The following is a 12,975-nucleotide window of genomic DNA, read 5'->3' as shown; positions in this document are numbered from 1 at the left end:
CAACATTTTTATTTTAAAAATACTGCGGTGCCTGGATGACTCAGTGGGTTAAGGGTCTGACTCTTAAATTTGGCTCAGGTCATGATCCCAGGGTTGTGGGACCCAGCTCCACGTTGGGCTCTGCATTGAACATGGAGCCTGCTTAAGATTCTCTCTGCCCCATTCCCCTGCTCACACACTCTCTCTCTAAAATAAAAAAATAAATAAAAATAACATTTGTAGTTTATAATTACAAATATAAAATACCTTCACTATAGAAAATCTGGAAACTAGAGAAAAAGACACAGAAGAAAATAAAACTCATTTGGAGTTGTTAGCTCATCAGAGATAACAGTGTTGGTATATATTCAATCAGTTAATCATGTATTTGCCCAAATAAAATTGAGATCATGCATTTAACCATATACTATCAACATTTCTCTTTGGTATTAAATATTTTTCCAAATCATTTTAAAAACTGTCTTCATAACATTCCACCATATGGATGTGTCATGAAGCGTTTAGTATGTGCTGTCTAGTCCTCTGGAGGTCATCCTGGAACTGCTTTGCACTGATTGATGTCAAACCTCATCAGATGCTCCAGATCAGGCATGATAAAATCAATACATTCAAAGCTTGGGAAATTAAGAAAAAAACAAATCATTGCTGAGCCCAGTACCCTAGTCCATTTTTATTTTTGTATATTTCCTCCTAGTCTTTGTCCAAATGTATAAATATTTTAACATGATTACAATCATTATGTACCTTTGAATCTTATTATATCATAAACATTTTAAAGCTGATTAATGATTTTCTAAATTTTTAATGACAGGGTAATATTTCTGTCAGTAGACACACAATGATTCAATTAGTCATTATCCTATTGCTTCTTTTTGGTATTATGAATAATTCTTCAATGAACATCTTTATGATATTGCCCTTATCTTTTATTATTTGGAACATACCTTAAGCAAAGTCTTTCAAGGGGGTGATAGAGTCTGCTTAAACTCTAGTAGTAATGTAAAATTTCTTGACTTAGACATTGAGAGTGGATCAAAAAAGGTTTTTGACAGTGGATTTGGATTGATTTTGTTACTCAATTATTTTTAAATTGATTTCATTTTTATTCCTAGAAAACATGTCAATTGGATAGGGGCACAATTTAGAAAAGAAAAAAAGCTGATTTTAAGTGAGATGAGACAGTGATTGATTTTTACAGAGGTATTTTTGAGTAGATGATCTTTTCCTTCCATATGCAGCCATGGAGACTTGAGAGGACTAAGACACACTCATAAAAAATAACTAACAATATACTTGGCAAAGTCTTTTCACATTAGGTTTTCCTTATGTGTAAATTTTTATTTTTATTTATTTTTACTTTTTAATGTTTATTTATTTTTGAGAGAGAGAGGAAGGGAGAGAGAGAGAGAGTGGGGGAGGGCCAGAGAGAGAGACAGAGACACAGAATCCCAAGCAGGCTTCAGTATCTGAGCTGTCAGTACAGAGCCCCACGTGGGGCCCAAACCCATGAGCCGTGAGATCATGACCTGAACCAAAGTCGGACGCTTGACTGACTGAGCCACCCAGGCGCCCCTCCCTTATGTGTAAATTTTTTAATTTATGTGTAAGTTTTTATTTTTTTTATTTTTATTTTTTTAATATATGAAATTTATTGACAAATTGGTTTCCATACAACACCCAGTGCTCATCCCAAAAGGTGCCCTCCTCAATACCCATCACCCACTCTCTCCTCCCTCCCACCCCCCATCAACCCTCAGTTTGTTCTCAGTTTTTTTTTTAATTTTTTTTTTCAACGTTTATTTATTTTTGGGACAGAGAGAGAGCATGAACGGGGGAGGGGCAGAGAGAGAGGGAGACACAGAATCAGAAACAGGCTCCAGGCTCTGAGCCATCAGCCCAGAGCCCGACGCGGGGCTCGAACTCACGGACCGCGAGATTGTGACCTGGCTGAAGTCAGACGCTTAACCGACTGCGCCTCCCAGGCGCCCCTGTTCTCAGTTTTTAACAGTCTCTTATGCTTTGGCTCTCTCCCACTCTAACCTCTTTTTTTTTTTTTTCCTTCCCCTCCCCCATGGGTTCCTGTTAAGTTTCTCAGGATCCACATAAGAGTGAAACCATATGGTATCTGTCTTTCTCTGTATGGCTTATTTCACTTAGCATCACACTCTCCAGTTCCATCCACGTTGCTACAAAAGGCCATATTTCATTTTTTCTCATTGCCATGTAGTACTCCATTGTGTATATAAACCACAATTTCTTTATCCATTCATCAGTTGATGGACATTTAGGCTCTTTCCATAATTTGGCTATTGTTGAGAGTGCTGCTATGAACATTGGGGTACAAGTGGCCCTATGCATCAGTACTCCTGTATCCCTTGGGTAAATTCCTAGCAGTGCTATTGCTGGGTCATAGGGTAGGTCTATTTCTAATTTTCTGAGGAACCTCCACACTGCTTTCCAGAGCGGCTGCACCAATTTGCATTCCCACCAACAGTGCAAGAGGGTTCCCGTTTCTCCACATCCTCTCCAGCATCTATAGTCTCCTGATTTGTTCATTTTGGCCACTCTGACTGGTGTGAGGTGATACCTGAGTGTGGTTTTGATTTGTATTACCCTGATAAGGAGCGACGCTGAACATCTTTTCATGTGCCTGTTGGCCATCCGGATGTCTTCTTTAGAGAAGTGTCTCTTCATGTTTTCTGCCCATTTCTTCACTGGGTTATTTGTTTTTCGGGTGTGGAGTTTGGTGAGCTCTTTGTAGATTTTGGATACTAGCCCTTTGTCCGATATGTCATTTGCGAATATCTTTTCCCATTCCGTTGGTTGCCTTTTAGTTTTGTTGGTTGTTTCCTTTGCTGTGCAGAAGCTTTTTATCTTCATAAGGTCCCAGTAATTCACTTTTGCTTTTAATTCCCTTGCCTTTGGGGATGTGTCGAGTAAGAGATTGCTACGGCTGAGGTCAGAGAGGTCTTTTCCTGCTTTCTCCTCTAAGGTTTTGATGGTTTCCTGTCTCACATTTAGGTCCTTTATCCATTTTGAGTTTATTTTTGTGAATGGTGTGAGAAAGTGGTCTAGTTTCAACCTTCTGCATGTTGCTGTCCAGTTCTCCCAGCACCATTTGTTAAAGAGGGGGTCTTTTTTCCATTGGATGTTCTTTCCTGCTTTGTCAAAGATGAGTTGGCCATACGTTTGTGGGTCTAGTTCTGGGGTTTCTATTCTATTCCATTGGTCTATGTGTCTGTTTTTGTGCCAATACCATGCTGTCTTGATGATGACAGCTTTGTAGTAGAGGCTAAAGTCTGGGATTGTGATGCCTCCTGCTTTGGTCTTCTTCTTCAAAATTCCTTTGGCTATTCGGGGCCTTTTGTGGTTCCATATGAATTTTAGGATTGCTCGTTCTAGTTTCGAGAAGAATGCTGGTGCAATTTTGATTGGGATTGCATTGAATGTGTAGATAGCTTTGGGTAGTATTGACATTTTGACAATATTTATTTTTCCAATCCATGAGCAGGGAATGTCTTTCCATTTCTTTAAATCTTCTTCAATTTCCTTCATAAGCTTTCTATAGTTTTCAGCATACAGATCCTTTACATCTTTGGTTAGATTTCTTCCTAGGTATTTTATGCTTCTTGGTGCAATTGTGAATGGGATCAGTTTCTTTATTTGTCTTTCTGTTGCTTCATTGTTAGTGTATAAGAATGCAACTGATTTCTGTACATTGATTTTGTATCCTGCAACTTTGCTGAATTCATGTATCAGTTCTAGCAGACTTTTGGTGGAGTCTATCGGATTTTCCATGTATAATATCATGTCATCTGCAAAAAGCGAAAGCTTGACTTCATCTTTGCCAATTTTGATGCCTTTGATTTCCTTATGTTGTCTGATTGCTGATGCTAGAACTTCCAGCACTATGTTAAACAACAGCGGTGAGAGTGGGCATCCCTGTCGTGTTCCTGATCTCAGGGACAAAGCTCTCAGGTTTTCCCCGTTGAGGATGATGTTAGCTGTGGGCTTTTCATAAATGGCTTTTATGATCTTTAAGTATGTTCCTTCTATCCCGACTTTCTCAAGGGTTTTTATTAAGAAAGGGTGCTGGATTTTGTCAAAGGCCTTTTCTGCATCGATTGACAGGATCATATGATTCTTATCTTTTTTTTGTTAATGTGATGTATCACGTTGATTGATTTGCGAATGTTGAACCAGCCCTGCATCCCAGGAATGAATCCCACTTGATCATGGTGAATAATTCTTTTTATATGCCGTTGAATTCGATTTGCTAGTATCTTATTGAGAATTTTTGCATCCATATTCATCAGGGATATTGGCCTGCAGTTCTCTTTTTTTACTGGGTCTCTGTCTGGTTTAGGAATCAAAGTAATACTGGCTTCATAGAATGAGTCTGGAAGTTTTCCTTCCCTTTCTATTTCTTGGAATAGCTTGAGAAGGATAGGTATTATCTCTGCTTTAAACGTCTGGTAGAACTCCCCTGGGAAGCCATCTGGTCCTGGACTCTTATTTGTTGGGAGATTTTTGATAACCGATTCAATTTCTTCGCTGGTTATGGGTCTGTTCAAGCTTTCTATTTCCTCCTGATTGAGTTTTGGAAGAGTGTGGGTGTTCAGGAATTTGTCCATTTCTTCCAGGTTGTCCAATTTGTTGGCATATAATTTTTCATAGTATTCCCTGATAATTGTTTGTATCTCTGAGGGATTGGTTGTAATAATTCCATTTTCATTCATGATTTTATCTATTTGGGTCATCTCCCTTTTCTTTTTGAGAAGCCTGGCTAGAGGTTTGTCAATTTTGTTTATTTTTTGAAAAAACCAACTCTTGGTTTCGTTGATCTGCTCTACAGTTTTTTAGATTCTATATTGTTTATTTCTGCTCTGATCTTTATTATTTCTCTTCTTCTGCTGGGTTTAGGCTGCCTTTGCTGTTCTGCTTCTATTTCCTTTAGGTGTGCTGTTAGATTTTGTATTTGGGATTTTTCTTGTTTCTTGAGATAGGCCTGGATTGCAATGTATTTTCCTCTCAGGACTGCCTTCGCTGCATCCCAAAGCGTTTGGATTGTTGTCTTTTCATTTTCATTTGTTTCCATATATTTTTTAATTTCTTCTCTAATTGCCTGGTTGACCCACTCATTCTTTAGTAGGGTGTTCTTTAACCTCCATGCTTTTGGAGGTTTTCCAGACTTTTTTCTGTGGTTGATTTCAAGCTTCATAGCATTGTGGTCTGAAAGTATGCATGGTATAATTTCAATTCTTGTAAACTTATGAAGGGCTGTTTTGTGACCCAGCATATGATCTATCTTGGAGAATGTTCCGTGTGCACTCGAGAAGAAAGTATATTCTGTTGCTTTGGGATGCAGAGTTCTAAATATATCTGTCAAGTCCATCTGATCCAATGTCTCATTCAGGGCCCTTGTTTCTTTATTGACCGTGTGTCTAGATGATCTATCCATTTCTGTAAGTGGAGTGTTAAAGTCCCCTGCAATTACCACATTCTTATCAATAAGGTTGCTTATGTTTATGAGTAGTTGTTTTATATATTTGGGGGCTCTGGTATTCGGCGCATAGACATTTATAATTGTTAGCTCTTCCTGATGGATAGACCCTGTAACTATTATATAATGTCCTTCTTCATCTCTCTTACAGCCTTTAATTTAAAGTCTAGTTTGTCTGATATAAGTATGGCTACTCCAGCTTTCTTTTGGCTTCCAGTAGCATGATAAATAGTTCTCCATCCCCTCACTCTCAATCTAAAGGTGTCCTCAGGTCTAAAATGAGTCTCTTGTAGACAGCAAATAGATGGGTCTTGTTTTTTTATCCATTCTGATACCCTATGTCTTTTGGTTGGCGCATTTAATCCATTTACATTCAGTGTTATTATAGAAAGATACGGGTTTAGAGTCATTGTGATGTCTGTATGTTTTATGCTTGTATTGATGTCTCTGGGACTTTGTCTCACAGGGTCCCCCTTAGGATCTCTTGTAGGGCTGGTTTAGTGGTGACAAATTCCTTCAGTTTGTTTGTTTGGGAAGACCTTTATCTCTCCTTGTATTCTAAATGACAGACTTGCTGGATAAAGGATTCTTGGCTGCATATTTTTTCTGTCTAGCACTCTGAAAATCTCGTGCCAATTCTTTCTGGCCTGCCAAGTTTCAAAAGAGAGATCAGTCACGAGTCTAATAGGTCTCCCTTTATATGTGAGGGCATGTTTACCCCTTGCTGCTTTCAGAATTTTCTCTTTATCCTTGTATTTTGCCAGTTTGACTATGATATGTCGTGCAGAAGATCGATTCAAGTTACGTCTGAAAGGAGTTCTCTGTGCCTCTTGGATTTCAATGCCTTTTTCCTTCCCCAGTTCAGGGAAGTTCTCAGCTATTATTTCTTCAAGTACCCCTTCAGCACCTTTCCCTCTCTCTTCCTCCTCTGGGATACCAATTATGCGTATATTATTTCTTTTTAGTGTATCACTTAGTTGTCTAATTTTCCCCTCATACTCCTGGATTTTTTTATCTCTCTTTTTCTCAGCTTCCTCTTTTTCCATAACTTTATCTTCTAGTTCACCTATTCTCTCCTCTGCCTCTTCAAGCCGAGCTGTGGTGGTTTCCATTTTGTTATGCATTTCGTTTAAAGCGTTTTTCAGCTCCTCGTGACTGTTCCTTATCCCTTGATCTCTGTAGCAAGAGATTCTCTGCTGTCCTGTATACTGTTTTCAAGCCCAGCGATTAATTTTATGACTATTATTCTAAATTCACTTTCTGTTATATTATTTAAATCCTTTTTGATCAGCTCATTAGCTGTTGTTATTTCCTGGAGATTCTTCTGAGGGGAATTCTTCCGCTTGGTCATTTTGGATAGTCCCTGGCATGGTGAGGACCTGCAGGGCACTTCCCCTGTGCTGTGGTGTATAACTGGAGTTGGTGGGCGGGGCCGCAGTCCGACCTGATGTCTGCCCCCAGCCCACCGCTGGGGCCACAGTCAGACTGGTGTGTGCCTTCTCTTCCCCTCTCCTAGGGGTGGGATTCACTGTGGGGTGGTGTGGCCCGTCTGGGCTACTTGCACACTGCCAGGCTTGTGATGCTGGGGATCTGGTGTATTAGTTGGGGTGGGTAGGCAAGGTGCACAGGGGCAGGAGAGGCAGGCTTAGATCACTTCTCCTTAGGTGATCCACTTCAGGAGGGGCCCTGTGGCAGCGGGAGGGAGTCAGATCCGCTGCCGGAGGCTTGGCTCCGCAGAAGCACAGAGTTGGGTGTTTGTGCGGAGCCAGCAAGTTCCCTGGCAGGAACTGGTTCTCTTTGGGATTTTGGCTGGGGGATGGGCGGGGGAGATGGCGCTGGTGAGCGCCTTTGTTCCCCACGAAACTGAGCTCTGTCGTCAGGGGGCTCAGCAGCTCTCCCTCCCTTTGTCCTCCAGCCTTCCCGCTTTCCGAGCAGAGCTGTTAACTTATGACCTCCCAGATGCTAAGTCGTGCTTGTTGTCGGAACACAGTCAGGCCCCTCCGCTTTTGCAAGCCAGACTCGGGGGCTCTGCTTGGCCAGCGAGCCGCCCCTCCGTCCCGGCTCCCTCCCGCCAGTCCGTGGAGCGCGCACCGCCACACCACCCTTCCTACCCTCTTCCGTGGGCCTCTCGTCTGCGTTTGACTCCGGCGACTCCGTTCTGCTAATCCTCTGGCGGTTTTCTGGGTTATTTAGGCAGGTGTAGGTGGAATCTAAGTGATCAGCAGGACGTGCGGTGAGCCCAGCATCCTCCTAAGCCGCCATCTTCCTTTCCATCTGTATGTGTAAGTTTTTAAAGGCCAAAACCAGTTTTATGTGTGTACTAGATTATGTGTGATAAATAAGGAAATTCAAGAAGTAACTGGAAAACTATGAAAACTCTTCCTTAGTTTTATATATCTCTCCTTGGACTAATTTATGTTCAGTACAGTATTTAGTAAATGATGTTTGATAGGATGGGTCCAAAAGCTAAGATCCTAACAAACTTTTTTCCTTAAGAATTCCCACAAAAATGGAAAGCACAAGCCACAGAATGGATCCAGAATGCTTTCGGCTCATTGTCATTGCTCACATTATCTATTGCAATAGCAATTGTAAGAGAGTTCATGGCTAAAACTTATCAAATTAATAAACATAGTTTCTAAAAACTTGTAAAATATATAACAACAAAAACCAACAGGTAAAATATATATTTTTAAATTTTAATTTATTTTGAGAGAGAGCATATGTGAATGGAGGAGTGGCAGAGGGAGAGGGAGAGAAAGAATCCCAAGCAGACTCCATGCCCAGTATGGAGCCCTATGTGAGATAATGACCTTAGCTGAAATCAAGAGTTTGATACCTAATTGGCTGAGCCACCCAGGTGCCCCACTGAGAAGTAAAATCTTAATAACAATGACCACCTTGCTATAAAAACTGAGGAAAGATATTCTTAGCATCACATCCTGATTTTTCTCTCTCTTATCACTTACCTCCTTTTCACCTCTTTCCATGCTCAGAGGAGGAAAGCTGATATTAAATTTGTCCTATATCTTTAGATTTATATTAATTTTCTATTGTTTATTCATGAAACCATTGATTTCTTAGAAATTAAACATATTTTCAAACATAATTCTTTCAACTGTTCTCCAGGTTACAGCCAAAGTAATACTGCCACATGCACTGAAACTTCAATGTGTGGCTTTCAAAGGTCAAAACCTTTCCCTCCTTTTCAGATGTGACCAAAAGTGTGAATGAAACACTTCATGGCCATTGCCTAGAGTATATCCTCTTTCTGAGTACTGCATGCCCCCTCCGGTCCTAGTGGGAAGGTGTGGGGCCCTACTGCCAAGCTTGTATCAAGGGAAGACCTACCTGGCCAATGCTGATTGGCCCATAGCTAGACCAATGATCTATGTGCTGGGCCAATCTTATAAGGTTTTGAATTTGAGTACAGAGACTAGTTATGACATTCTACATCACTGTTCAGTGAATATTTACTCCATTTCTTCTTCCCCTATATTCTGATACTGAGCGTGACCATGCAATTTGCTTTGGCAAATGGAATATTAGCAGATGGGTTACAATCATAGGCATTAATTATGTTTGCATGTCTTGACTTGTTAATGTTTGCATGTTTTGACTTGTTTCTTACACTCTCTGGTGGGAGGAGGCCATGCCCAGGTCACCACTGTGCCTTCATCTTGACCTCAGGATGAGGTAGGGAGATACTCATGGTAGCTAGTGGAGCAAGGACTGAGCAGAACTGAAAAACCCTCTAGTCTGAAGTCTTGGAGCCTGATGTCTGGTGTAGCCTGGTGGGGTTGCAATTGAAGTGAGCATGAGAATAGGTTATTTTTATTTTAAGCCTCTGTATTTTAGTGTGCTTTATTATGTAGCATTATTGAGACAATAACTGACTCATAAACTAGGAATTATTTTATTGTGTTTCTTGGAGATGACATGTCATTCAGCCTGGGCTTGAAGTGGCCATTTTGGGACACTGGAAGCTAGTGAACAAGTAGAGAGAACTGCAGCTATCTCTTGTTCCTTTCTCCATTGGAATGTATTCCTTGTTTCTTGGGGACTGATTTTTAAGTGGTAGAGAAATAGAACTGACTCTTAGTCAAATGTATGATGTGCATTTTTCTCCAATGTCTTTTAGACATTATTTTCCCATTAGACTGGAATTTTGTAATGCAGAAGACCAGTATCTTGAGTACACTTTGTTGGTAAATGTAGGGAAGGGCTATATAGTGATTTAATGGAAAGTGGTACTGGATTTAAATGTTCATAATAAATTCAAATTGGTTTCCTTTCAAAGTAGTCACAATGTAAAATGAGAACAAAGTGAAAGCTATTCTACTTGAAAGCTGTTGAAGTTGTTAAATGCTCAGAGAATATTGTAAAAAATGCACTTTCCTGCTTGCAGATGTACAAAAGGACTTCCTGGAGATTCATGAAAACATAACAGTCTACATTGATCAGTGGGCTTATTGGTTAGTTGAAAACATAGTCAATGAGCTAGATGGAATCCCAGTCTTCTTGATGTGAGAAAAAGATTTTTTCCATAAATGAGTTTGTATCACTGTATTTATGAAACTATCAATGTACTTATACCTTTTATAAAATGTCAAAACAGAAAAATCCTTGAGTTGCTATGTAAGAATTCAGATGTTCTGTGCTACTGTAGGATAGTCAAGACAAAAGACAGTGTGCAATAGAATTTTAAGGATGGTAGGATCCTTTTAGTTGCAAATGTAAGAAAACCAAATCAAATTTATCTAAATAATGAATATAATGTATTAACTCATGTAACTAAAAGTCCTGAAAATGTTGGTCTTGAAGAAGGGCTGGACCTGGTCAGTCAACATCAATCAGATCCTGTTTTGGCTCCTACCGTTAGGCTCAGTCCTAAGGCTGGCTGTCCTTGGGTTGGCTGTCCTACTAGTTAACTATTAATAGGACTACATAGGGCTTTAAATCATACTTAGCAGGGGAGATAGAGTGCACCTTTTGTGGTAGCTGCCACCAATAGAAAATAAAATTCCTTCTCAGAAGTCCCTGAGAAATGTCTGCTTTCCTCTTGTTTTCCTGAATTGGGTCACATGGTTAGTCTCCAAAGAATCCTGTGGCTAATGGTTAATCAAGGCCACACTGAGTTCACCTGAATGGGAAGAAGAAAGGGAAATGTCAGGCTAATGCTGATTATGGGGCCACGGAGGAGAGTCCTGCAACCAGGAAGTCTACAGTCTGCTAGGGAAGATGTCAGACAGATAATTATAATACAGGGAGATCAGAAGGGGGCAGCCACTTGCATTGTAAGGATATCTTTGCAAAGACTCTCAGCAGGAGGTACTGGTCTGGATCTAAAAGAATGAATAAGAATTTAGTGGACAAAGGAGGAGAGAAAGAAAGAATTTTTGGGTAGAGGGAGCATCATGTTATAAAACAAAACAAAACAAAACAGTTTTATTGGGAAGCCTGAAGTATAGAAGAAACTTCTTGAATAAAAATTGGCAAGGTAGCCACAAGAACAGTAAGAAAAGATTTAAAAAGTGGCAGAGACCTTCCTCTCAGATCTTGTGGCTAACTTCCTAATGATTATCTGAATGTTGACCTAAGAAATCTCTATATGCCCCTCCAGTGAGCAATACAGTATCTTACACACACATTGAGTGAGTTGTTTGTTCATTAGGATTTATATGCTTCTAAAAGGGGAGAACTTTCTCCATTCAGTTTTTTCTCTAAGATCCTTAGCTTTATACCAAATACAAAGATGGTTATTAAATCTGGTTTAAGGTTGAGATGTACGTAGGATTTTAAAACTTACCCTCCTCAAGGACTTACAGAATCTTGACTTACATAGCTTGATGTGACATGGCATTACAGAGACCATGTCTTTCTGGTGGTCAGAACAAAACAAACTTGAAAACAGTAAAAACAAACAAATAAAATTTAAAAGCCCCAAACTCCATGTCCTCCCTTTCTTACCTGAGAAGGAACGTGGTAGTGTTGGTGTGATAAGCATTGTACTGTCCAGTGTCTCTTTGTTCAGGGCCATCTTTGGTTTTCAGTCTTGGTGTGCAGGTGGGTCTACAGGATGACTTTATAATTTTGCTGCTACTGCAAAGAATTTGGTCCAAGCAGAATCAGCCCAATCACAGGATACTGGGTGGATATAGAGACACAGCCCAGGGACCTATCTGTCTTATTGTGAGGCATTGCCACTGACTTGCAAACTTCTTCACTCTTGAGCTCCTCTGGTTCCATCTTATGACTGTATTGATGTGCTTAGGACTTTGCAAGGCTTCCTGTTGCTCTTAGAATGAGGTCCTAAGCTTTCACCACAACCTACAAAATAATGCATGGTCTGGTTCTGCTTCCTCCCCAGCACCTCAGGCTCCAGTCACCTGGAATTCCCCCCAATCCTCAAAGAAATCAACTCCTCCAATCTCAGTGCATTCATGCCCCCTGAAGTGCTTCCTTGCACACTATGCTCCCACCTATGGCTGTCCTTACCTACCTACCTCTGCCCATTTGCCTCTCACCCACTTTGCTCAAGTCCTCCCTCTTCTCTTCTCTGGCTGGCTTCTGGAGTCCTGAATTTCCTACTCTATAGCATGTGACTGAGTCACAAGATTGAAGACACTAGACTCTGTGTTAAGCATAGTTGTGGTTAAAACCTGGATTCAGGTCCTGATTTTATCATCAGTTGAAGAGTCAGTCACACAACTGCTCTGAGCTTCAGTTTCCTCATCTGTAAGATGGTGCTAAGTATGTTGACTCCCAGGTTTCTGGGAGAATTTTCTGAGAATCTGGACATGCAGAACATGGTAGGCTTTCAATAAATGTTTCAATAAATGTAGGAAATCTGGTGCATATTTAGGACTCCACTGTCTATTGTTCATACATGAACAGGGGAATGTGTGTATATGCAGGCATGAGCTTGGGAGCAAGAAGACCTGGCCTCAACAGCTGGTACCACCACTTATTAGCCATGTGATGTCAGAAAATTCATTTAGCTTTTCTGAACCCCAAATTCCCCAACTATGGAAATGGCAATAACATTAATAACTCCCAGGGTTGCTATGAGGATCAAGTGAGTTAATACAGGAAAATGTTTTATAAACCTTGAAGTTAAAAATACTGTAATCTATATTTCAGTAATTATTCTTTGTTCTATCAGTGTTTAATCAGGTAAGTTTTGTCTCTGTAGCAAGACTCTGAGTCCCATTGGCTGGACCCATGATGGCATTTAACATGGACCTCAGCATAGCGATCATATACAATAAGAGTTTGCTGAAAATCTAACCCACAATGAGATATCATCTCATGCCTGTTAGGATGACTATTGCCAAAAAGACAAGAGGTAGTAAGTGTCAGCAAGGATGTGGAGAAAAGGGACCCCTTGTGCACTGTTGGTGGGAATGTAAATTGGTGCAGCCCCTCTGGAAAAACAGTGGGAAAAACTGTCTCCTAGTTTATTTAACAAA

The sequence above is a fragment of the Felis catus genome, chromosome D3 (assembly GCF_018350175.1).
Source record: "Felis catus isolate Fca126 chromosome D3, F.catus_Fca126_mat1.0, whole genome shotgun sequence".
In the NCBI taxonomy this organism is placed as follows: Eukaryota; Metazoa; Chordata; class Mammalia; order Carnivora; family Felidae; genus Felis; species Felis catus.
Note: the sequence above shows the minus strand (reverse complement) of the source record.